The following is a 24,690-nucleotide window of genomic DNA, read 5'->3' as shown; positions in this document are numbered from 1 at the left end:
ATGATGGAGTTTTGAGATTGTAGGGTCGAGTTTGTGTGCCTAATATGGATGGACTCCAAGAGTTGATTTTAGAGGAGGCCCATAGTTCCCAGTACTCCATTCATCCGGACGCCGCTAAGACATATCAGAATTTGCGGCAACATTATTGGTGGAGGAGAATGAAGAAGGACATTGTTGTATATGTGGCTCGGTGTTTGAACTATTAGCAAGTTAAGTACGGGCATTAGAGGCCCGGTGGTTTGTTCCAGAAGATTGAGATTCCTGAGTGGAAGTGGGAGCGTATCACTATAGACTTCGTTGTTGGACTCCCACGGACTCAGAGGAAGTTTGATGCAGTGTGGGTTATTATTGATAGGCTGACCAAGTCAGCATATTTTGATTCATGTGGCAGTCTCATATTCTTCCGAGAGGTTAGTTGAGATCTATATCTGGAGATTGTTCGTCTTCATGGTGTGCCCGTGTCTATCATTTCGGATCGCGGTACGCAGTTTACCTCGTATTTTTGGAGAGCAGTTCAGCGAGAGTTGGGCACACGGGTTGAGTTGAGCACAATGTTTCATCCTCAGACGGACGGGCAGTCCGAGCGGACTATTCAGATTTTGGAGGATATGCTCCGAGCTTGTGTCATTGACTTTGGAGGCTCGTGGGATCAGTTTTTTCCTTTAGCAGAGTTTTCCTACAACAACAGCTACCAGTCGAGTATCCAGATGGCTCCTTACGAGGCTTTGTATGGTAGGCGGTGTCAGTCATCGGTTGGATAGTTTGAGCCGGGAGAGGCTCGGTTGTTAGGTACAGATCTAGTATAGGATGTCTTGGACAAGGTCAAGATTATTCAGGATAGGCTTCGTACAGCTCAGTCCAGGCAAACGAGTTATGCCGACCGTAAGGTTCGTGATTTGGATTTCATGGTTAGTGAGCGAGTATTGCTTCGAGTGTCGCCTATGAAGGGTGTGATGATATTTTGGAAGAAGGGCAAGCTTTGACCTAGGTTCATTGGTCCGTTTGAGATCCTTGATCGAGTGGGAGAGGTGGCTTACAGACTTGCGTTTCCACCGAGATTATCAACCATAATCCAATGTTTCATATGTCTATGCTTCGAAAGTATCACAGCGCTCCATCCCACGTGTTAGATTTCAGCACTGTCCAATTGGACAAGGACTTGTCTTATGAGGAGGAGCCGGTAGCTATTCTAGACCTGCAGGTTCATCAGTTGGGATCGAAGAGTTTTCCTTTTGTTCATACTCAGTGGAGAGGTCAGCCTGTTGAGACATCGACCTGGGAGTCCGAGTTCGATATGCGGAGCCGTTATCCCCATCTTTTCCCTGATTCAGGTACTTCCTTATTATGTCTGTTCGAGGATGAACGGTTGTTTTAGAGGTGGAGAATGTGATAACCCAAAAGGTCATCACTTGTTTTAGAAATAAATTATGTATTCCGAAGCTTTAAAATCCTCTTTTAGTATCACCTCGATTTACGTACACAGTCTGGGCGCGTAGTCAGAAAATTATTATGTGAAAATCTATGAAAATGATGAATTTTGCCTTTAAAATGAATAGAAGTTGACTTCGGTCAACATTTTGGGTAACCAGACCCGGACCCGTAATTTGACAATCCCGGAGGGTCCGTAGGAAAATATAGGACTTGGCCGTATACCCGGAATCGAATTCCAAGGTACCAAGCCCGAGAAATGAATTTTTTAAAGAAAATTATTTTCTGAAATATTTATGAGTTTTGAAAATGAAATGTGTTTGAAATTTGATGGTATCGGGCCCGTATTCTAGTTCCGGAGTTCGGTACAGGTCTTATATGTGGTTTAAGTCGAGCTTATAAAATTTAGTAAGAAACGGAAGTCGTTTGATATGATTCGGACCCGTAGTTGTGAAAATTGATACTTTGAAAGTTTTGAGATTTTTCTTAGATTTCTATGCTAAATTCATTGTTTAAGATGTTATTTTGGCGATTTGATCGCATGGATAAATTCATATGATGTTTTTTAGTTAGTATGCATGTTTGCTTTGGAGCCCCGAGGGCTCGGATGAGTTTCGGGTAGGTTCCGGGGTGTTTAGGCTTAGGAAAACACTATTGTTGCATCAGTTCTAGTGTAACCGCACCTGCGAGTCAAGCACCACAGGTGCGAGCTCGCAGGTGCAAATAGTGGGTCGCAGGTGCGGTCCAGCCTCTCGCAGATGCGGACAAGCTTCTGCAAAAGCGGTTCAGTAGGAGCGGGTCTCCCCTCGTAGATGCGGCCCCAGCGGGCCTAATCATTTCTGCAGAAGCGGTCTATTTTCTGCTCGTGCGATTGCGCAGGTCTTTTAAAACAAAACTTCGGCATTTTCTCTTCCAAAATTTCATAAAAATAGAAGGCATAGGGCGATTTTCTCAAGAGATTTTCATCCCAATTCATAAGTAAATGTTCATTAACTGATTTCTTTCAACTCTCTAATGTTTTTCATCAACTTTTATCTAAAATCCTAGGGTTTTAGTGGTAGAAAATTGGGGATTTGGGTAGATTTAGGCCTTTTGATTAATTGGGAATTAGACCTTGTTTTGGGGTCGAATTTTGAAACTAATTGCATATTCGGGCTCGTGGATGAATGGGTGATCGGGTTTTGGTCCGAACCTCGAGTTTTGACAAAGCGGGTCGTGGGTCAATTTTTGACTTTCTGGGGAAAATGATTGAAAACCTATAATTAAGCATTGGGTATGAATTCTTTAGCATTTATTTATGTTGTTAAATCAATTTGGACTAGATACGAGTTGTTTGGAGGCAAAATCTAAAGAAAAAGCGGTGTTTGAGGCTTGAGTTGGCCGTGGAAGTTCGAGGTAAGTGTTTGGTCTAACCTTATCTTGAGGGATTAGGAGTTGTATCATATTTGCTATGTGTTACTTGTTGAGTACAACGTATAGGCATGGTGACGAGTATCTATACGTTGGTGTCAAGCATGACCGTGAGTCTTAAATTGAAATCATTGAGTTCTTAATAAGTATTACGAATGCCTAAATTGTTGATTCTCTGGGTTGAGCAAGAATTTTGATTATTCTCATGAAAATTGCTTATGGTTGGGTATTGGTGTTAGTTGAGATTTCTTTATGAAGTTAGATATTGGAACAAGTTTGGTTCTAGCTGATTCTCTTGCCGGGATAGTGTTATTTCCTTATCATTCCCTTGCCGGGACTCTTTTGTGATTGGTGTTGAATTGCATGATATGGATCGGGTTGCATACCGCAACAATATTATATTTGGATCGGGCTGCACGCCGCAATAATATTATGTTTAGATCGGGTTGCACGCTGCAACAATAATATAATTGGATCGGGTTGCACGCTGCAACAGTGATAAATGATGTGGATCGGGTTGCACGCTGCAACAGTGTTTTTATGATTTGGATCGGGTTGTGCACCATAACAATATATAATAAAAGTGTTTATTGATTGGTTACGATTTCCTTATTCTTTTGTTGTGAACTATAAATTGTTCTTTATGTTTTCTCTTAAATTACGCTTGGTAAATGATATTCCCCTGCAACATGTCCCCCTCCCATCTTTAATTGTTTATTTCTATTTTATTTTCCGTTGTATATAATATAACTGCACAGGTTTATTTGGTAGTCCAGTCCTAGCCTCATCACTACTTCGCCGGGGTTAGGCCAGGCACTTACCAACACATGGTGTCGGTTGTACTGATACTACACTCTACACTGTGTGCAGATCCCGGAGCGGCAGCTTTTGGACCATAGCTTTGGGTGGTTGCCTTCAGTCCAGTCAGAGATTTTCGACGTAGTCCTATAGGCGTCCGCAGGCCCTGACGCTCTCTTCCATCTTTATATTCTGTTTTCATTTATTTCAGAGACAGAATGTATCTTTCTTTCGAGACAATTGTGTGTAGTATTCGTAGATGGTCCGTGATATTGTGACACCAGTTCCGGGTAGAGATGTACTTGGTATTGTCGTACTTGTTTTTGGCTAAGTTATCAGATTTCATCTTTCGCATATCTTTAATTATTGTTAATATTTCACTGCTGATCGTATGTTGTTTTATACTGTTAAAAAGAGCTAAATAAAAGAATTAGTGAATATATAATACTCGGCTTGCCTAGCTTTCACGAGTAGGCGCCATCACGACTTCCGAGGGTGGAAAATCTGGGTCGTGACATATATATATATACACACACACACACACACACATACATACACACATACACACACAGACAGACACTTCAATGTAATACTATAACGTATATATAACTTATTATAGTATATGTTACTGTGTGTATATATATAACACACACTTCGTGCTACTTTAACTACATATATAGCATGTTATAGTATATGCTACTGTATTCATTATTTGTATTATAACAGAGTTAATAAATTACATTCATTCATCACTAAGTTATAAGTCGGTGAATTAATTATAACAGATTAATTGTTATAAGTCGAGACGTTTTGTTTTTAATATTCAACGATGCATCTGAGTAGGTTATAAGTCGATGAATCAATTTACAAGTGTATCAATCCCTAAAAGAACCCGACCCTGTGTTCCTAGCGCTTCATGTTCTTATATATATATATATATATATATATATATATATATATATATATATATATATATATATATATATATATATAGAGAGAGAGAGAGAGAGAGAGAGAGAGAGAGAGAGAGAGAGAGAGAGAGAGAGAGAGAGATTTAACTACATATATAACATATAACATGTTATAGTACATGATACTGTATTCATTATTTGTATTGTAACAGAGTTAATGAATTGCATTCATTCATCACTAGGTTATAAGTCGATGAATCAATTATAACAGATTAATAAATATAAGTCGAGACGTTTTAGTTGTCTATGGTCGGGTTCTTTTAGGGATTGATAGACTTGTCAAGATCCTAATTAGTATATATAATTTTTCATCAAATATATCTGTGTGTAAATTGATTCATCGACTTATAACCTACTCAGATGCATCGTTGGATATTAAAAACAAAACGTCTTGACTTATATCAACTAATATGTTATAATTGATTCATATATATATATATATATATATATATATATATAACACGCTTCGTTGTACTACTTTAACTACATATATAGCATGTTAGAGTATATTTTAGTGTATTCATCCCTTGTATTACAAAAGTGTTAACGGATTACATTTATATTATTTAGATAGTAAATACAAAAGTGATTTTTAATTTTGACCAATGTTGACCTGAAAAGAGACCAACTTTGGTCGCTACTTATCCAGAAATTCAAAAATAGCGACCAACGTTGGTCGCTAATTTTAAATAAGATTTATTTATATTTTATAAAATATTTTAAATAATAATAACTATTAAAAAATTTTAACTGTTATAACTGGGTCCCAAATTAGCGACCAAAGTTGGTCGCTACTTGCTTCCCCTTTCATAACCGACCAACTTTGGTCGCCAATTTTAAATAATATTTATTTATATTTTATAAAATATTTTAAATAATAATATAATTATTAAAATGTTATAACTGGGTCCCACATTAGCGACCAAAGTTGGTCGCTAATTTCAATATTTCTTTGACCAAGCAAGTTTGACCAGCTCAGTCAACATGTTGACCACTTTAGCGACCAAAAAAACGACCAACCTTGGTCGGTAAATTATTTAAAATAATTATTTAATAATTTTCTCCACATTAGCGACCAATGTCGCTTTTTTTACCAGCCAACTTTGGTCGCTCTTTTTGACCAACCAACTTTGATCGCAAATTTTTAGTCGGTAATTCCCAGATTTCTTGTAGTGGTATTAAAACATACATATAGTTAAGTTGCCATTGTTTTTGCGTAAAGGGCAAGAGACGGGATTCATAAACAGCCTAGACATTTAGTGCCGATTGAAGAAATCGAAAAAAACTTGCAAACAATATAAAATTATACAATTGAATCCAACTTCATTTCTTGTTGCAAGGGAAACAAACCTGAGCTACAGATTCCTAGACATATGCCTTATATATTAGCAATGCTATTGGCAGTATACCATAGGGGCTATTAACCTATCGCTTCATTCCAGTTTGAACTGAGGGAGGCAACCCACCTCTTCTTTTACACATTTCCATGTTTCCATACCAACCTATCCAATTAAATGTCAAGTTAGATCCATCATCCATGTATTATAGTAACAAAGAAAAACCACTTCAATTTGGAGCAACTTTTAGCAGTAATTATGGGATGAAATATATCTTGCTTTTTAAGTACCTGATTTTAATTACATTCTCAAAATAAAAGAGGGAGATAGAAGAGACCTGCGGCCATGTCGAAGCCTTGATTTTTAAGCTCTCTGTACTCTTGACACAACGCACATGTCTCACAACAACAATGGCTGCAGAAATCGGTGCAAGGGATTTCGTCCAAAAAATATTGTCCTCTTAATTTGGAACGATAGAAGCATGAGTACAAACACGAGCACCCCGTCACACACAGAAGTAATAAGTAGAGTGCACCACTCACCCCAGATGCTGCATAGTTTAACCAAACAGAAAAAAAGATTCATCGATCACATAGTTTTGCATATTACTGGAATAAAGAAAATATAAACATGTCTCATTTGAAACGTACAAGTTGATCCTCTGTCAACAATCTCTGCTACACGGCCAAATGTGATACACGGGCACCAGCATGTTAAGCAACCTATGTAAAACAACATACTTCAAATGAAAGGGAAACTCCAATTTCATTTAACGTTTTCTTACAGTAACAATAACAATTAAATAAAACATGAAGGACAAAGCGCGCAAGGGATTCTTAAAAATTATATCAACTTACAACTGTGTACATCTTGGCAGCAGTCGAATAGACCAGTGGACCAAGGAACGAGAGGACGAAATTCCAAGTTGTTAACTTTGGGACTTTTCTTTGGAAGAACGTCTTGATTTGCGACACATTTTGGTATAATTGGAGCGGAAGGGGCTGCCAGTTGAATCTCAGTAGGCGACATTCTATTGTGGATCGGAACTAGAGATGATATGGTTAAGATGAGAACATGTAGTTTTGTGATGACATAAGTAGTGCATGTGAGGGCAATTTGGCGGTTTAGAAACCGTTTCAAAACTTTAACTGCATTTCTAAACGGATCTCACTTTCATATTCTTTTTTGAAATTTGAAACAATTACCAGGAACTATATAGGTGGGTACTTTCCCAACCAATTTTTGTTTATATTCTTCTTTCTTACCTTCTTTAGCCTATTTTGTATGTATAATTTGAGACTTCTTTTCACCAATTAAAAGGATATCAAAATATTATGTGTTAAGAACTAATTTGAGAGTGATATTCATATTTATCATCACAAATTTAAACATTGTGGGGTGAACTTAAGTGAAAATTTGAAAACTATATTGTTGGGGTTTCTAAAAGCTTGAAAATTCATAAATGAGTTTTGTGACTTGTTAAAAAATTTGATAAATTGATGATTGTGATTTGTAGGAATGTCATGTTGAAGTTGTAGTTAAAATTTGAAGCGATTCAGTGAAGATTTAAGCTATTTGGTAATGTTTTTGTCAATTAAAGTTTGTAGAAGATGAAAATACAACATTATAATAAGTGTATAATGTTGTATACGGACTGCAAACCGCTGATGCAAAAAAATAATGGGGCTATGCAGTTGTAAACTATAAAACATGGATTCATAAATGCAATGTGGTGTATTAAGTTATACTTCTGTAAAATAAAATGTTTTCATAGTGGAATCTGATCCTTCTTAATCTTAATAGTCAAACTTGAACTTAGTCAAATCTTTTATAGTTTTTGAGGAACTATTCAATATATTATATCCACCTACTTGACCCACAGAAAATAGAATTTGTGCAAAAAAATATCCAAATTGATTCCTTAAAACTACATATCGAGAAAGAGAATAAAAACATGAAGCATCGAGAACAATCAGATTGATCGTACAAGAAACGATGAAATGGATAAATACGAGTACGTCTTTTCTTGAAGATCAAGGAAACAACGCTTTTTTGGTGCAAGGAAACTACTTATAAGCTAAAAAAATTATGAATTGAAGGATATGAATTGTAAGAGATCAACTTACTGACTTTTAACTTATTTTGGCTTATAAGCAATTGTAGTATTTACCAAATACGTAAATAAACTTATTTGTTACTACTTGGTAGGAGTACATAATATATTACTCTTTTGAACCAAAAAATAAAAAATCATCTTGATCGTCAAGAAAAAACATGAGTTTTTAGTCTGACAAGAGCTCAGAAACTGAAAATCTAGATGTCAATATTATGCTTCACTATTACATATTAATTGTACCCTATTCCCTTTCTTAGGTAGCTCTAGCTACAAGAATTATATCAGTAATAGTATTTTCTGATTGTTTTATGAATAGTAGCATACAAGACTAAAAAGTTTCAAAGGAGTTATTACTGCATCAAAGCCCTTTCTCTTGCTTTCTCATCCCCTCTCTTTTTATCCCCCTTTCCCCCTTTCATTTCATACTCGGTAGTCAAAACTGAACAAATTAAAAGTGAAATCTTTTATAGCTTTAAGCAACTATTCGATATAAAGAAACACCTATTACTTCAATAGAGTCCGGTTGGAACTAAGTATCCAATGACAGAATTGACCCATAAAAAATATATACTCGAATTTATGTAGAAGACATCCAAGTTGATTATTAGAACTGCATACCAGGAAAAAGAGCAAAGGCGTGAAGCATCCGGAACAATCAGATTGATCCTACAAGAGACTATGAAAGGAATAATTTGTAGTACATCTTTTTTTTTTTTAACTCATTGGATGATCAAGGAACACAATATTAACTACTTGTAGAATTGCACTTGTGAGACTTTACGGACATGCATAATTGAGCTCATAAGGAACTAGCTAGAATATATTGTACATACAATGCTTAGCTAGTTCTGAGAAAATTTTAGTGCCATCCACCATTCTAAAAGCATGCTTAATTAAGTTGCAATTTGTATGATGGGAAATAAGTTGAAACGTTATATGAAAGGGAACAATAAGTGCTTTCACTTTACAGCTACAGTACCGCGTCATCAAAGAAAAGCTCTGGCTTCTATTTCTACAAATCCTATAACCAAATCAAAATCTAAACAAACCAAATACTAACAACATTGAGAAGAACTAGGTAGCACATTTCGTTTGAATAATGGTACACCAGGTTTACAGTTTATTCTAATACTTGACCAAAATCCGCCTCAAACATCAGTAGCTCTGAAGGCCGAAACACATATGAACTAAATCTCTTTCAAACACCAGAATCTCAGAAATTCTCATACCATTTTTGCATCCAATATCATAGCTGAAGTTTCCACAATAAATAAAATAAAATGGGTTTAGGTACTGTGGCAGAGATTTTTGATCCCTCAAAAGGCACCTACTGAGGTTTCCATTATCTCGACCACGAAACTCCATATTTTTTGTTAGTGATAGTTCGTTAAGCAGAATATCAAAAATCACAGGTAACATTCTCTGGTGGTAGGAGGATTTAAAGACAGGTTCACCCCTCTCTGTCTCCCCCCCCCCCCTTAATGAAGTTCAATTTCTAAGCAGTAGGCATACGTCTATGTTGATCGTATAGCATGAATGCAGTATGTATGTATATAGACTATATATAGTTCGAGAAAACTGTAAACATATAGAAACTGATGGGACTGCGACTCTCTATGACAAGGTTTACAAATTTGTTGATTGGCACATATCACGTAAGCATGCATATGCGCGGAGACAGCGGTACCACACTTTCAACAATGGAGTTTCTCAAATCTATCTCGAAGGTAGTAAGGAAGGAAAGGGGTTAGGTTAGATTTGGACCAAACCATGTGTTATGTCGAGCGATGTGCCCAAATAGCCACTAATAGCACTTTTTTTTATTTTAAAGTGAGTATTTTAAATGTCTTTAGGCTTTAGTCACTGATTTAATAAACTTATACTTGACTGGACGAAAATACTCTTGTACTATAACTTATAGTTACGCTTTTATTAACGATCAGAAGTAGCAACATTTCCAAATTATATAACAAATAACAACATGTACGATCCAGTTTGGTGTGGTGATCTTTGCCACTAAATATCAAATTTGTTGAATGCATTTCCAAAAGACGTGATGTTTGTCAAACTGTGAGAACTTTAGCAAGTGGAGATCATGTGTGCATACATTTCAATGTGATTCATTCTTGCCTCATATGGCTCACTATATATGGAATCGCACACATCAATTTTTTTCTCATTCAAGTCCAATACCACCAAAAGAAAATGTGTCACAGCATTATCATCTTCTGAAGGAAGCCGACATGGAAAAAGGATTTTGTCAAACTCTGTCCAAGCAATTCCACATCTACGACTGTCACCCCACACATATGGTGTCAGAAACAATTGATTATCACCACACCAAAACTCTTCTGTAGCATCTTCATTGAAATCCTTATACACAAGCACCATATAGTTATCAAAAAGTATATTTGTAGTTGTGCAACGAAAAGGATGGTCGCGAGGGTGGTAGCATTCCTTCTTTCTCAGATAATATAGGGCAATGTCAATATGCTTCATAAAAAGGCAAAAAATAAAAAAAAAAAATCAATCAGCCGTAAAATAATTTTAAAAAAATGGTAAATTAAGAATGAAGAAAATAAATGCCTTGCGAATTATCAAACCTTATCATCAAGTACAAAACTACTATCTGAAAGCTCAAGGAAGAACATTTTGCTACTAATTTTTTGATGATACAATTTGTATGGATTCTTTCTCACACCATTATCATCAGCATATATATCAGTTTGTCCCCTGAAAATTTTGAAAATATCAAAGTTAGAAGTTAGTCCTCAATTTAGCCTTTCATGTTGAAAAGTTAAAGACACTTGGTCCTGAAGTTTGAGTTTCAAGTTCAAATGTTAAGGACATTTGGTCCTGAACTTAGACTTACAAGTTCAAAAGTTCAGGACACATGGTCCGAAACTTAGACTTACAAGTTCAAAAGTTCAGGACACTTTGTCCTTAACTTAGACTAACAAGTATAAAAGTTAAGGACAAGCAGTCCTTAACTTATAGTTCCAACTTCAAAAGTTAAGGACACTTGGTCCTGAACTTCAAGTTTCAAGTTCACACATGGTTGTCACACCTCCTTTTTACCACCCCGAAAAGTATATAAGGGAGTTTTTCCAATTAAAGGGACATTATTCGAAATGAGATTATTTACTTTATCAGACTCGCCACTTGGAATAGTTTATTTGATGTTTCAAGTCACCGGTTTATTTTAAAATCCAAAATCAGGAAATTCGACTTTTATTTTAAAGTCTGCGAACCAGAAATTCTAAGTAAGGAATTCTATTAACCCGGGAGAAGGTGTTAGGCATTCTTGGGTTTCGTGGTTCTAGCACGGTCGCTTAAACTAATATAATTGGCCTATTATCTGATTTTAATACATGTTTTAGACTATTGTGCATTTTTTAAACTTTAAAACTGCTTTTGATTATTTTAGGAAGATTCAACATTATTTAAACCACGCCTTGAACCACGCCACATGAAATGCACCCGCGGTTCGCGACACGTTCTATTTAACTTTATTGAAAATTAGAATCGGGTCACATGAAATACACACCCGGATTTATAAAATGTTTATTTCTACTATCATTATTCAAAATTATGGTAGGGTCACATGAAATGTACATCCGAGCCTCTTTAATCTACTTTGACATAGTTCAGTTGATGAATAGCTCCCAGTTTCTATACTGTGACAAAATCAAGTTCAGCTTCAAAACTACGAAAAAACAACTACACAAACAACGGGATCATATCACCAAACAAACATTTAACATTAAGCTTGAATAAAGCGGATAGAGAATGATAGAATTGGACCTCAAGATAGCCGGAAAATTGGTGTTTCAATGTTTAACCCTCAAAAATATGACAAACCGCGGACGGAACCCGAATTAGCACCGGAAACTCAACCAAGCTCGGATTCAAACCCAAATCTTAACCAAAATTCATCCTTGAAACCCAAACAAACGGAATCAAAAAAGTGAACAGATCTGTATTTTTAGTTTTCCTTTTTATTTTTATTTTTTGTGGAAAAAGATTTGTGTTTCTCGACTGTGTATGTGCAGTCGCCGGTGGAGCTGGTGAAGACGGAATCACCACTTCAACGGTGGTTATTGTTGGAACAGCAGTGTAGGAAGAGGAAAACGAGCAACGGGATCATGGGTCTATTCTCGCCGGCATTCTCAGTGTTCGACGACAACTAGCGCCGGATGTGGGCTCGTTCTCCGGTGAGGTCAACGAAAATGGCAGAAAGGTTCAGTCGTCGGGGTTGTGTGTGAGGTGTTGCGGCTGCTGGTTTTGACGAGGTTGGTGAAGATGAAGGTCGGGGGGTTCGTTTTTGTTGAAGACGAAAGAGTCCGGTGGGGGAAGGGGTCGAAGAAGACGGGATTTTAGGGTGGGGTCTCGTCTGCGGCGCTGTCAGCCCTTTTTGCTGCCGATGTCAGCTTTTTCCTTTTAGGACAGCTTTTTCTTTTGTCTATTCTATTTTTCGTGTCCTTTTGGTGTTAGGTCTAGCATCTCCTATTGAAACGGTTGGCTGATGGGTTTTTTAGGCGTTTATTTTCGTGTATTTCAACTGATCCTCCTTTTAGGTCTAGGGGTTAGCTTTTGTAGGTTTTTCAAGTTAGGGGTATGTGCCTAGAAATTATGGGTTAGGTCCAAAAATTAGTTTTAAAAATTGAATTATTTGAGCCCAAATGTTATTTTTTCCCCGCGAACAAGACTAAAAATACGATCTTATTTATTAATTAATCATACTTAAGTAAAATAACTATTAAAATAAGATTGACCATTAAAACAAAACTATTTTGGGTTTTTTTCAAGATTAAAAATGACTACAAAACATTAATAAAACTATTTTTTGTACTTTTCATTTTCTTGTAATAAAATAAGTAAAAGAGTTAAAATGAGTTGAAATAGCTATATTATGCCTAAATTAAATATTTAAGTGCTAAAATATGAAATATCTTGGGGAGAGTCAAAAATCACATGTCTACAATGGTCCTGAACTTAGACTTTCAACTTCAAAAGTTGAGGATACTTGGTCCTGATCTTAGACTTATAAGTTCAAAAGTTAAGGACACATGGTCCTGAACTTTGACTTACAAGTTCAAAAGTTCAGGACATTTGGTCCTGAACTTTGAATTCCAAGTTGAAAAGTTAAGGACACTTGGTCCTTAACTTTGATTTTCAAATTCAAAAGTTAAGGACACTTGATCCTAAACTTAGACTTACAATCATTAGTCCTAAATTTAAAATTACAAGTTAAGGACACGAATTTAAAGCAATTAACAAATAATGAAATACATTAAGGGACTTGCTGTTTTTTACGACATTTCCTTTTCTCGTTGCCCAACCACACAATGAATTTCTTCAACAATTTTGCATCATCTTTGGCATAATGAAAAATATATCTATGAGTATATATTGATTTTATCTAGCCCAAACTCTTGGGAGTATTTTCATTGTGCGTCATCGATGTTCCTGTTTTTCTTTCCTGATCAAAGGGAGATTTCAACTGCCAACTAAGCTTCTTATTCATTTTACCTCGACCAAGCTCTTCTTCAACATTTCCTTCAACCTCCATAGACAAACTCCCATCAATGCTCATTTGTGTACTTTGACGAGTAGGAGTAAGAATAGAAAATGACAGACCATCATAACCAGTACTATCTCTCTTTCTTTTCCTAGTATATTGGTTAAGAGCTTCATCATTGTTTTCCTCTGCATACGAAACTATATATATATGAGTTTGCTGCAAGTCGTCAAGTGAAGAGACAAAAACTAAGAACATTATTTTTGAAATGTACTGGCATTTTCAATTATGAACATAATATTTAGGACACAATCAATATATATCTTATTCACACTGCCTTCTTGTGTTTTTTCAACAGACAATTGAGCTGACATATTGGTTGCATAATTTTCTTTATCTTCCAACTGCACATTTTCTTTATCTTGCAACTATTCTCCATATTCTTCAGTTGCAAGCTCACAAGATTCTGCAAAATATTTACAAGAGCTAACACAATTAGTACTTGTTTCTAATCTTTGATTAAAACAAACATGTATAAAATTAAAAAAAATTGTCTAACCGTTTGCAATTGTCAAGATCATCCAGTTAAATTATTATCTTCACTAGCATTTTCTTGGCTTCCAATATTGTCGGTAAGAGAGCGAGGTGTAGAGAGATCACATGTTCCATCTATGCATTTGGAAACAATCTCACTTATGTTTGTTCCTTCGGTATTTTCTAGGTCTTGAGATTGTACTCCACTTTTCTCTTGATACTCCACTCCAGCTTCTTCCCTTGCAACTTCAAAAGATTCTGTAACATTTGCAATTAATACCCATTCTAATAGTTCACTAAAACTAACATTCAACATATCATGAAAATTTCATCTAACCTTGATTGGCACAATTTTGAACTCCAAATTTCTCTTTATATGATAGAGGTGTAGACATATCATATGTTCCTTCTAAACATTTGCATACAATCTCACTGACACTTGTTCCCAATGGACTTTCTAAATCCTCATATTGCAATCCATATTTACAAATTTTTTATGTTACTCCTGTCTCTTTTTAATTTTTCTGGTCTTGACATTCTACTACATCTTGAACTTTCACTCCATCAATAGATTCTACAAATATTTGTAATCACAAAAAAGTTTATATGTATTACGCTATTGAATATAAATTTCAATGAAAAAAATTCAAAATCTATGTCTAACATTTCCCAATTTCAGTGACGTTATCAATTTCATCATCTAGATGTGCATCTCTAAAATCGCTTTCATACTGAACTTTTGCATGCACATCCATATCACCACGTTCATCACCACCTGTATCTTTGTTAATTGTAACAGTAGGCTCTGTACCATGACAATGATCATCAACTCCATCTTTAGTAATTGGAATACTAGATTCTCTCTCTATGTTCCTTTCATCAGGTTTCACATTAATCTTCAACAAAGTATCAGGCTTTGATCCTAGACTTCTCTTTAAATCCTGTGAAAGAAACTAAGTTAGAAAGTTAAGGACAGGTAGTCATAAACTTCAATTTACAAGTAAAGTAGTTAAGGACAGCCAGTCCTTAACTTAGAGTAACAAGTTCAAAAGTTAAGGACATTCAGTCCTTAACTTTGAATTCCAAGTTAAAAAGTTAAGGACACCTGGTCCTGGACTTCAAGTTTTAAATTGAAAAGTTAAGGACACTTGGTCCCAGACTTCAAGTTTCAAGTTCAAAAGTTCAGGATAGATGGTCCTGAAATTAGACTTACAGGTTCAAAAATTAAGGACATTTGGTCCTAAACTTCAAGTTTTAAGTTCAAAAGTTAAGGACAGATAGTCCTTAACTTATAGTTACAAGATCAAAAATTAAGGACAATAGGTCATTAACTTCAAGTTTCAAGTTCAAAAGTTAAGGACAGACAGTCCTTAACTTTGAATTTCAAGTACAAAAGTTAAGGACAATGGTCCTGAACTTCAAGTTTCAAGTTCAAAAGTTAAGGACATATGGTCCTGAACTTAGACTTACAAGTATAAAAGTTAAGGACAGGTAGTCATTAACTTTGAGTTACAAGTTCAAAAGTTAAGGACACAAGGTCCTGAACTTAGACTAACTGAAATTAATGATATTACCTTGATTTCATTCTCAATCTTTTTTTCTGATACAGATATTTTCTGATTTATTCTAGTAACTTCGGCATGCAGATCCTTTTTAAAACTCTCTGATAATCTCTGAATCAAAAATCATAAAAACAAAAAAGTCTCTTAAGCAAAAAATAATCAAATAAAAAACTAATTCTATTCAAAGGCACAAAACCTACTTTAACAATTTTCTTAAGCATGGCTTCATCAAATTGTGTGGAAGAAGGCATTGAGCTTTGATCTTGAGAAATTGGCTCATGCACACTAATAGGCTCTATATCTTCTACAATAGGAATAAATGGTGACACCGCGATCAACTTATACAACTATTATATAACAAAAAAACATAAGTTTTCAGAACTAAAACAAATAAACAAAAAAAATAGCTAGTAATTAGATTAACTTACATTTTCAGTATGGAAGTATTTTTTATACAGAGAATCATATTGTGGAGATTTTATTTCCAAATAACATAACATCCGAGGAAAACCACATTCTCGAAAGTTCACAAATTGTTTTTCTTGGAAAATAGGCAATACTTCCATAATCCAATCACAAAAAGCAAAAGGAAAACCAAGTATAGTGTAACTATCCTTGTCTTTATCTTCGTCTTTTTCTTTCTCATTCTCATTCTCATTGGGCTTCAAACAACTCTTCAATAATTTTAATAACGTTTCATAATAAAGAGAGCCCCAGTTGAAAGAAGAGTAGAGTTCATCATCGTCTACAATTTTCATTATCTGCTCGGACACATTCCTATTCTTTCGCTTCCCCATCAAAACAGATTCAACAAAATAAATTATTGCCAACTTCATAGCATCATCATCGCTGCCTACAAATGATGCAGTTGTACCATATGGGTGACTAGTAATAAAATTAAACAAATCACCCAACTCAACTCTATCCTTTCCGGGGAAATAGACTTTCGAAAGCCTATTCTCTTTTTCATGCAAACCTTTGATGTCCATTGAAGAATAACACTTCAAACCAGTAATTATATGAAATGTTTCACGTGTAAACTTAATTTCATGGTCAAAAACCATGAATGTCATCGAATCAGGGTCATTATTTACAATTTCTGAAAGCAATACACAGTGAATAAGTTTACCACAGAACTTCACACTTTGTAATCGGAAAAAGTTTCCGAAAATACCATCCCTCAACTTCTTCCACTGCCTGTTTGACAGAAAAGTTTTGATTGTCTCCTTATACTGTAAATCTCTTTTCCAATAGATCATAAAATTACGCCAAACATCACACTCGAACACACGATCTCCTTCTATTATCACACTACAAAGAAGGAAAAAGAACATAAAAGATTAGCACTAAAAGATTAGAACTTACAGTTACAACTTAAAAAGTTTGAGGCACTTGGTCCTTAACTTCAAGTTTCAAGTAAAAAAGTTAAGGACATGCAGTCCTTAACTTAAAGTTTCAAGTTGAAAAGTTAAGGAAAATAGGTCCTGAACTTCAAATTTCAAGTTCAAAATTTAAGGACACTTGATCCTTAACTTTAAGTTTCAAGTTAAAAAGTTAAGGACATGTAGTCCTTAACTTATAGTTTCATGTTGAAAAGTTAGGGACACTTGGTTCTGAACTTCAAGTTTCAAGTTCAAAAGTAAAAGACACTTGGTCCTTAACTTTGAATTCCAAGTTCAAAAGTTAAGGACACTTAGTCCTGAACTTTGACTTATAAGTTCAAAAGTTAAGGACACTTGGTCTTTAACTTAGAGTTACAAGTTAAAAAGGTAAGAACAGACAGTCCTTAACTTATAGTGTCAAGTTCCAAAGTTAAGGACACTTGGTCCTTAACTTCAAGTTTCAAGTTCAAAAGTTAAGGACACTTAGTCCTTAACTTTGAGTTCCAAGTTCAAAAGTTAATGTCACTTGGTCCTTAACTTTTTTAAACACAGTTAACTAAAAATTCACAAACACAGTTAGCTTATGAATTTGTACGACTATTTTTTTTTGACATGTCCTTACATAATCAAATATATTGATTGAACCACAAACACATTTCAATACAAAAGATTTCTGAATAACAGCCTCACAAAAATACGCTACTTATTCGACACTGAATCAACTTATAATCATTATTTTTGAAATTTCACACATACTTCACACAACATTGATCACGATTACACATATAAAAAAACAAAAATGCATAAAAGCAAAAAAAATACCAATTCGATCGTTCGATGCAGAGAAGATGACAAAGAAGATGAAGAAGGAAAAAGATTAAGTGCAGCTAGTTTGCATGCGAGGATGATATAGATACTGAGGAGCACGCGAAACTTGCCCTGAAATTTTCGTTCTCAAATTTTTCCTCTTCTGAATGAATAAAATAAGGGTTTGGGAAAATAAGAATTGAAGAAAGGGTAAAACTGTCTTTTCAAAATAATTTTAATAGAGTAGTGACTATTTTTGCTGAGCATTATAATTAGTGGATAAAAAATAAAGACTACCTTACTTAGTGGCTACCACATGCCATTTTTAATGTTATGTCTGAACCATATAACATATGGGTTGGAAAGTTTTGGGCTCCAGCTATTTTACTTCGTTTTGGGCTTTTCATCTTTGGCCAACGAGAAGGCCGTGGAAAGTAAGATTCAGAAATTAGGTTGTAAATATTATTTTATGCTTATATGTATTTATCTTTTAGTTTGTTATAGCTAAGCTAATAGTTTAGGTATACGCAACATATGTCGTTATTTTTAGATTCCATTCTTGTTGTATATATACACAATCTGTACAGTGCAGAATTCATTCAATACAAAAAAAAAGAGAATTTTCTCAATCAATCTTCTTCCTACAATTCTGATTTGCTTCAAGCCACATTTTTTTTAACAAATTCAAATCCATCTTTTGTCCTCATTTTACAATGGGAACCAATTCACAAACTACTGATTCAATCATCTCTTCTCCTTTTGTTCTAGCAACTTCTGTTTCTGAATGGTATTCGTCTAGTTGATTCAGCCCATCCCTACTACCTCCATCCTTCAGACTACCTAGGAATGAACCTGGTTTTCATAGGGTTTGATGGCAGAGGTTATGGTGGGTTGAGGAGAGCAATTGGCATAGCTCTATCTGCATAGAACAAGGTAGGGTTCATTGATGGAACCTTAGTTGTGCCATATGCAGAATCTGGGCTTTAGAGAGCTTGGGCAAGATGCAATGACATGGTCCTCTCTTGGCTCCTCAACTCCCTTTCCAAAGAAATTGTTGTGAGTATCTTGTACTCACAGAGTGCAAAAGATCTGTGGAATGACTTGGAAGATAGGTTTGGTCAGGCAAGTGGAGCAAAGTTGTTCCAACTACAAAAGGAATTAAGTGTTGTGGTGCAAGGTAACTCTAGTGTTTCAACCTATTTCACTAAGATGAAAGGACTGTGGGATGTGATAGATGCACTCAATACTTTTTCTTCTTGTGTTTGTGGGTGTGATTGTAGAGCTAACGTAAAGAGTATCAAGGCTCATCAAGATGAAAGACTTTTGTAGTTCCTTATGGGATTGAATGAAGCCTTCATAGGAGTTAGGAGCAACATATTGTTGTCCTCACCTTTACCTTCCATTGGGCAGGCATACTCTTTAGTCATATAGGATGAAAAATAAAGAGAAATTCATGTTGTACATGCTTACACGGGAGAGTTACGTTCCTTCATGGTTGCTAACCAATCAGGTGGGAAGAAGTATGGTGATTCCAAAGGACAGAAGGGGCCTTATGATGCAAAGAAGAGTTCAGGGATTTGTGCTTATTGTAAGAAGCCAGAACATAGCATTGATAAGTGCTTTAGAATCCATGATTTCCCTGCAGATTTCAAATTCACAAAGCCAAAGAAAGTTCAGGGACAAGTTCAGGCAAACAATGTGTTAACCTCAAATGAAGAAGGAGAACAGGGAATTGGAATCTCAGAAGGAAAATCACTTACCCTGGAGAATGTAGCTCAGCTACTTCAGCTTCTTCAAGAGTTGAAGATGGGATAGCAGGGAGCCAATACTTCTAATGGTGCTGCTAATGCCAACTACGTTAGTATACCCAAATTCTTTAAATCACATGTATGTTTTTTTTCAAATCAATAGTCATTCATGGATAATTGGATACTGGATAGTGGTGCTTAAGAACATATGTCTTATAACAAGAAATTCTTTTCTAATCTCAAACCTTTGATCAAGCCTAGAATAGTCCATCTTCCTAATTCTCAGAAAGTATTAGTTACGCATTATGGATCAGTAGCTCTTTTCTCTAATCTGGTATTAGACAATGTGTTGTATATACCTTCTTTTAAGTATAATCTACTATTTGTGCACAAATTGTGTAAATAGCTGTCACTCACTCTTTTATACTTCTACTTCTTATTTTCTGCAGGGCCTTTCAGTGAAGAGCCCTTCAGAGATTGGTAAGGAGAGAAGTGGACTTCACATTCTTCAATCAAGGCCAGCAATAGCCATTCCCAATAGTTTACATTCCAACAGTAGTTTTGTATCTAGAAAGAAATTCTGCAAAAGATGATTTGTTCCAATTTTACATTCTTGTTTTAGTTCAAACTATGGCACTATAGACTAGGCCACGTTCCTTCGAGTAATATGAGAAATATATCTATTATTCATGTTTCTTCTTATTCAAAATTTTCTGTGCCTTGTGTTATTTGTCTTATGGCTAGACAGTCCAAACTTCTTTTTCTCATTATTTCTATTTCCATAAAGAAAGTTTTTGAGCTAATTCACATAGACACATGGGGACCCTATAGCAACCAAACTTATGATGGTTACAACTACTTTATTATAATTATTGATGACTACAGTAAGGGAACATGAACTTATTTACTAAGTACAAAATAAAATGCATATCCAGTCCTCAAATCCTTTTTGGCTAAGGTAGAAAGACAGTTCAATACCAAAGTTAAGACAATAAGATCGGGATACTTTTTTCCTTCCAAGGTTCTTTCTTGCAAAACACCCTATGAGATACTTTTCAAATCCAAAACTAGTTACTCTAAGCTGAGGTAGTTTGGGTGTCTATGCTTTGTTTCCACTCTCTCAAATCAAAGAACAAAGTTCCAACCAAGGGCTATACCTTATGTTTTCTTGGGTTATCCACATGGAAAGAAGGGGTACAAAGTTCTCAACCTTAGGACTCTAAAGCCTTTTGTTTCTAGGGATATTGTCTTTCATGAAGAATTCTTCCCATTTTCCTCTATCAAATCCAAGGAGTCGGTTGACTCTATTTTACCTACTAAACCAATGTTAAGTTCTCCTAGTTTCTCCCCTGATTTACCATACATTGCTACTGAACATTCAGACCTGCCTAATGTAGATACACTTGAGCTATGTTTTTATGATTTTTCACCTCCCATTCCTACATCATCTCCATCTCTTATCACTCACTCCCTTATTCCTATTGCCTCACCATCAGCTAGTGAGCCTATTTTGGACAATCTTATTAAAATATCCTCAAGGCCACATAATCCCCCTCCTTATCTCAAGGACTACATTTGCAATCTTATTTAATTGACTAATGTAAGTAGTTTTTGTTTCCTTTCATATGTCACACCTTCTATTTTTCCTTCAATGTCCAGTCATACAACCAACATCTCCTCAATTTCCCTTCCAATATCTAGGAACCAACTAGCTATACCCAAATATCCCATCACCCAGGTTGACAGGAAACAATGGAAAAAGAGAGAGAGGCACTTGAGCTCAATCACACCTGGGAGGTCATGGAGTTATCCTCTGGAAGAAAGGCATTACCCTGCAAATGCGTGTATAAAGTGAAGCATAGCTCTTGATGGGAGTATGGAAAGGCTCAAAGTTGGGCTTGTGGTTAGAGGGGATATTCAAAAGAAATAGATAGACTTCAATGAAACATTTTCCTTAATGGTGAAAGTGACTATCATCAGATGTATTCTGGCTACATCAGTTAAGAAAGGATGGAGAATTTTTCAGTTGGATGCGAATAATACATTTTTGCATGGGGATTTAAATGAATAGGTGTACATGAAATTTCCAGTTGGGTTCACACCTCCCTCACTTATACATATTTGCAAGCTAAGGAAGTCAGTTTATGGGCTTTGCCAAGCATCCCGACAGTGGTATGCTAAATTAACAACAACCCTTAATTTTAAATGTTTTCCCCATTATTTAAATGATTATTCTCTATTTTTTAAAAGGTCTGCCTTCTCTATCTCTATAGTGCCCATCTATGTCGATGACATACTCTTAATAGAAAATAATTTAAAGAAGCTAAATGTTTTGAAAGTATTTCTACATCAGAAATAAAAAATAAAGTATTTAGGGAACTTACATTATTTTCTTAGAATGGAAGTACTGCGTGAATCTGAGGGATAATTTTGACTAAGCGGAAATTCACCATTGATTTGTTGGCTAAATCTGGTTCTCCTATCAAAGAGCTGAACTTGTATCAATATTTGCTGGGCAAATTGAACTATTTGACCCATACAAGACCGGACTTTCCTTCACTGTACAACATTTAAACCAATATATGTAGGATCTACGGGTTCCTCACATGCAAGCAGTCCCTCGTGTCCTTCGATATTTATCAAAGGATCCTGGTCTAGGCCTATTTATGTCTTCTTCCCCTTCGTATCAATTGTTGGCCTTCTATGACTCTAATTGGGGAACGTGCCCAAAATCACGCAAATATGTCAGTGATTTCTGCAAAACGCTTGGAACTTCTCCTATTTCCTAGAAATCCAAGAACATACCTCAATTTCTCTTAGATCTGTAGAAGCTGAGTATTGCTCCATACGACGCATGGTCGCCGAGCTCACCTGGTTAGTCAGGCTCTTTGATGATTTGTCCATTCTGATATCTCTTCCGGTGCCTCTTCACTCTAATAGTGTTGATACCCAATTTTTCCCTATGTATTTTTTATACAACATACTTTCAAAATAGCATATATATCCATACATAAGCATACCCAAGTATTTTAGTATTTTTTTCAATCTTTTGAAGAGTTTTTAAATCAATTTACTATCCATTTTAGAGGTACAAAATCCATAATTATTCCCAAAATCAATAATTTTGGTGAATTATTTATTTTTATTCCCATATTTATACCAAAATATAGTTAAGATAATTTTTGTATATTTTTACAAATTTATTTGGTATTTAAAAGACTATATTGCATATAATTGCAATTATAGCCTATTTTAAGATTAATAGCATTTCTATAATTGTAAAATTGGTTTCAATATTTTTAAATTAATATTTATGAGTTATTAATTGGGTCAGTACTTTTAATTTGTTTTTAAAGTCTTTTTTTGCTATTTTTATAAAATAAAAGAGAAAATTGGCTATTTAACATTTAGCCAATTTCTATTTCAATTACAGCCTTATTTCCTTTCAATTTTAACCTCAATTTGACCCCAATTCCGCCCAATTTAAAACGACCTAATTCCAATTTTAACCTGACCCCTTGACCCATTTTCAGACCCGCCCGGCCTCCCCTTTAATCCTAGTCGTTGATCACTTTGATCAACGGTCGTGATTTGTTCTTTCCTTTTTTAATTCCCATACTCCCCTAACCCTAGCTCATTTGTATCAAAGACGCTGCCTTTGAACTATCTTCATCTCCCAAATCCTCCCTAGCCCTCCCCAAAACCCTAATCGATTCCCACCTACTTCTGTCATGTTTCCATCAGAATCCATGGCATTCCTGGCCATGGATGACCTGTGCTCACTCTCTCTCACCATTAAACCTAAGCCACTCAAGGTTTGAAGGCCGGTTTCAATGGATCCCTTTAGATCTGTAAGATCTATGGCCTCTCCGGCCATTTTTCGGCGTATGCGAGCAACATGAGTCTCTTCGACTCAGGATCCGACTTTCCTCAAGACCTTCTCATTCTAGGGTCTTCTCTGTTGTTTTTAAGCGGTATAAGGTTCTATACTTACTTATTTTCTCTTAGATCTGTGCCATGCCTAGACTTTACTTGACGTCTTAAGATTTTTCCCCAAAATTTCCTTTTCAAAATTGTTCAAATTCAATTTTTAGGGTTTTTGGAAAGTTTCTTTAAATGTTTTCTGACTCCTTTGTTCTCTCTTTATGTGTGTTTATACCCGTATGTTTATTTCTTATTATGCTCGAGTTTGCTCTCTTTTGTTTCTTTTCTAATTATGAAAGACCTTTCTGTTCTTTTTGTCACTCTCATGCTCACATGTTAACTCGGTTTGTTGTTCCTCATTCTTTGCTATATGTGTTTAAGTTTGAGCTCTTTGATTTTGTTTCACCTTACTAAATTTTGTTGATGTTCCTGCTAAGCATGTTTTTACCTGCTTTGTTTAAAACTCGTAGCCTCTCTTTCTTCTGAATTTGTTTGTGTATGTTTGCCTCTCACAAGCCTTTGAAATGGGCTTCTAAGCCTCTCTCAATGACTTTGATTTCTCACCGCTGATTCTATTTGAAACCCTAAAGATTTGGAAATTTTCTTTGATAAGTGGCACTAGGGTTCCACTCTGGGACCCTAGGTTTGCAGACTCACTATGAGCCTGTAAATCGAACTTGAATCCTTTTGTTTATGACTCTGAAACTTTTAGTAACTCTTTTCTAGGGTAAACGACTCTTTTGTTTGATTTAGGTGCTTTATATATGAGAAAACTCCTCTTTCAAAAGGTTTTTACAACCAAGTGATTGATTCCGAAATCCCTTTAATAAAGCTAATGATTCCTTACTGATTTCTTTCGATTGAACCTCCTTTACCCTACTGGCTGTTTATTTTGATCTTTTTGTGTAGAAATTCTATGCTTGTGATGTTTTCCTTAAATACATGGTCTCATGTATTCCTTTTGTAATTATGTACCAATGTTTGAATTATTTCTATACTTATATGATTCTTTCCTTTATTACCTTGATTCCCTGTGATTACAATTGGATCCGGGATCCTCTTGATTGATTTTCGAACTGATGCCCTATTTTTACTTTATAAATACACTATTATTCCAACTTTCCTTAATTACCCACTATGTATTTGACCTTG

This window comes from Nicotiana tabacum, chromosome 7, assembly GCF_000715075.1.
Source record: "Nicotiana tabacum cultivar K326 chromosome 7, ASM71507v2, whole genome shotgun sequence".
NCBI classification, from domain to species: Eukaryota; Viridiplantae; Streptophyta; class Magnoliopsida; order Solanales; family Solanaceae; genus Nicotiana; species Nicotiana tabacum.
This window is presented reverse-complemented; position numbering follows the sequence as displayed.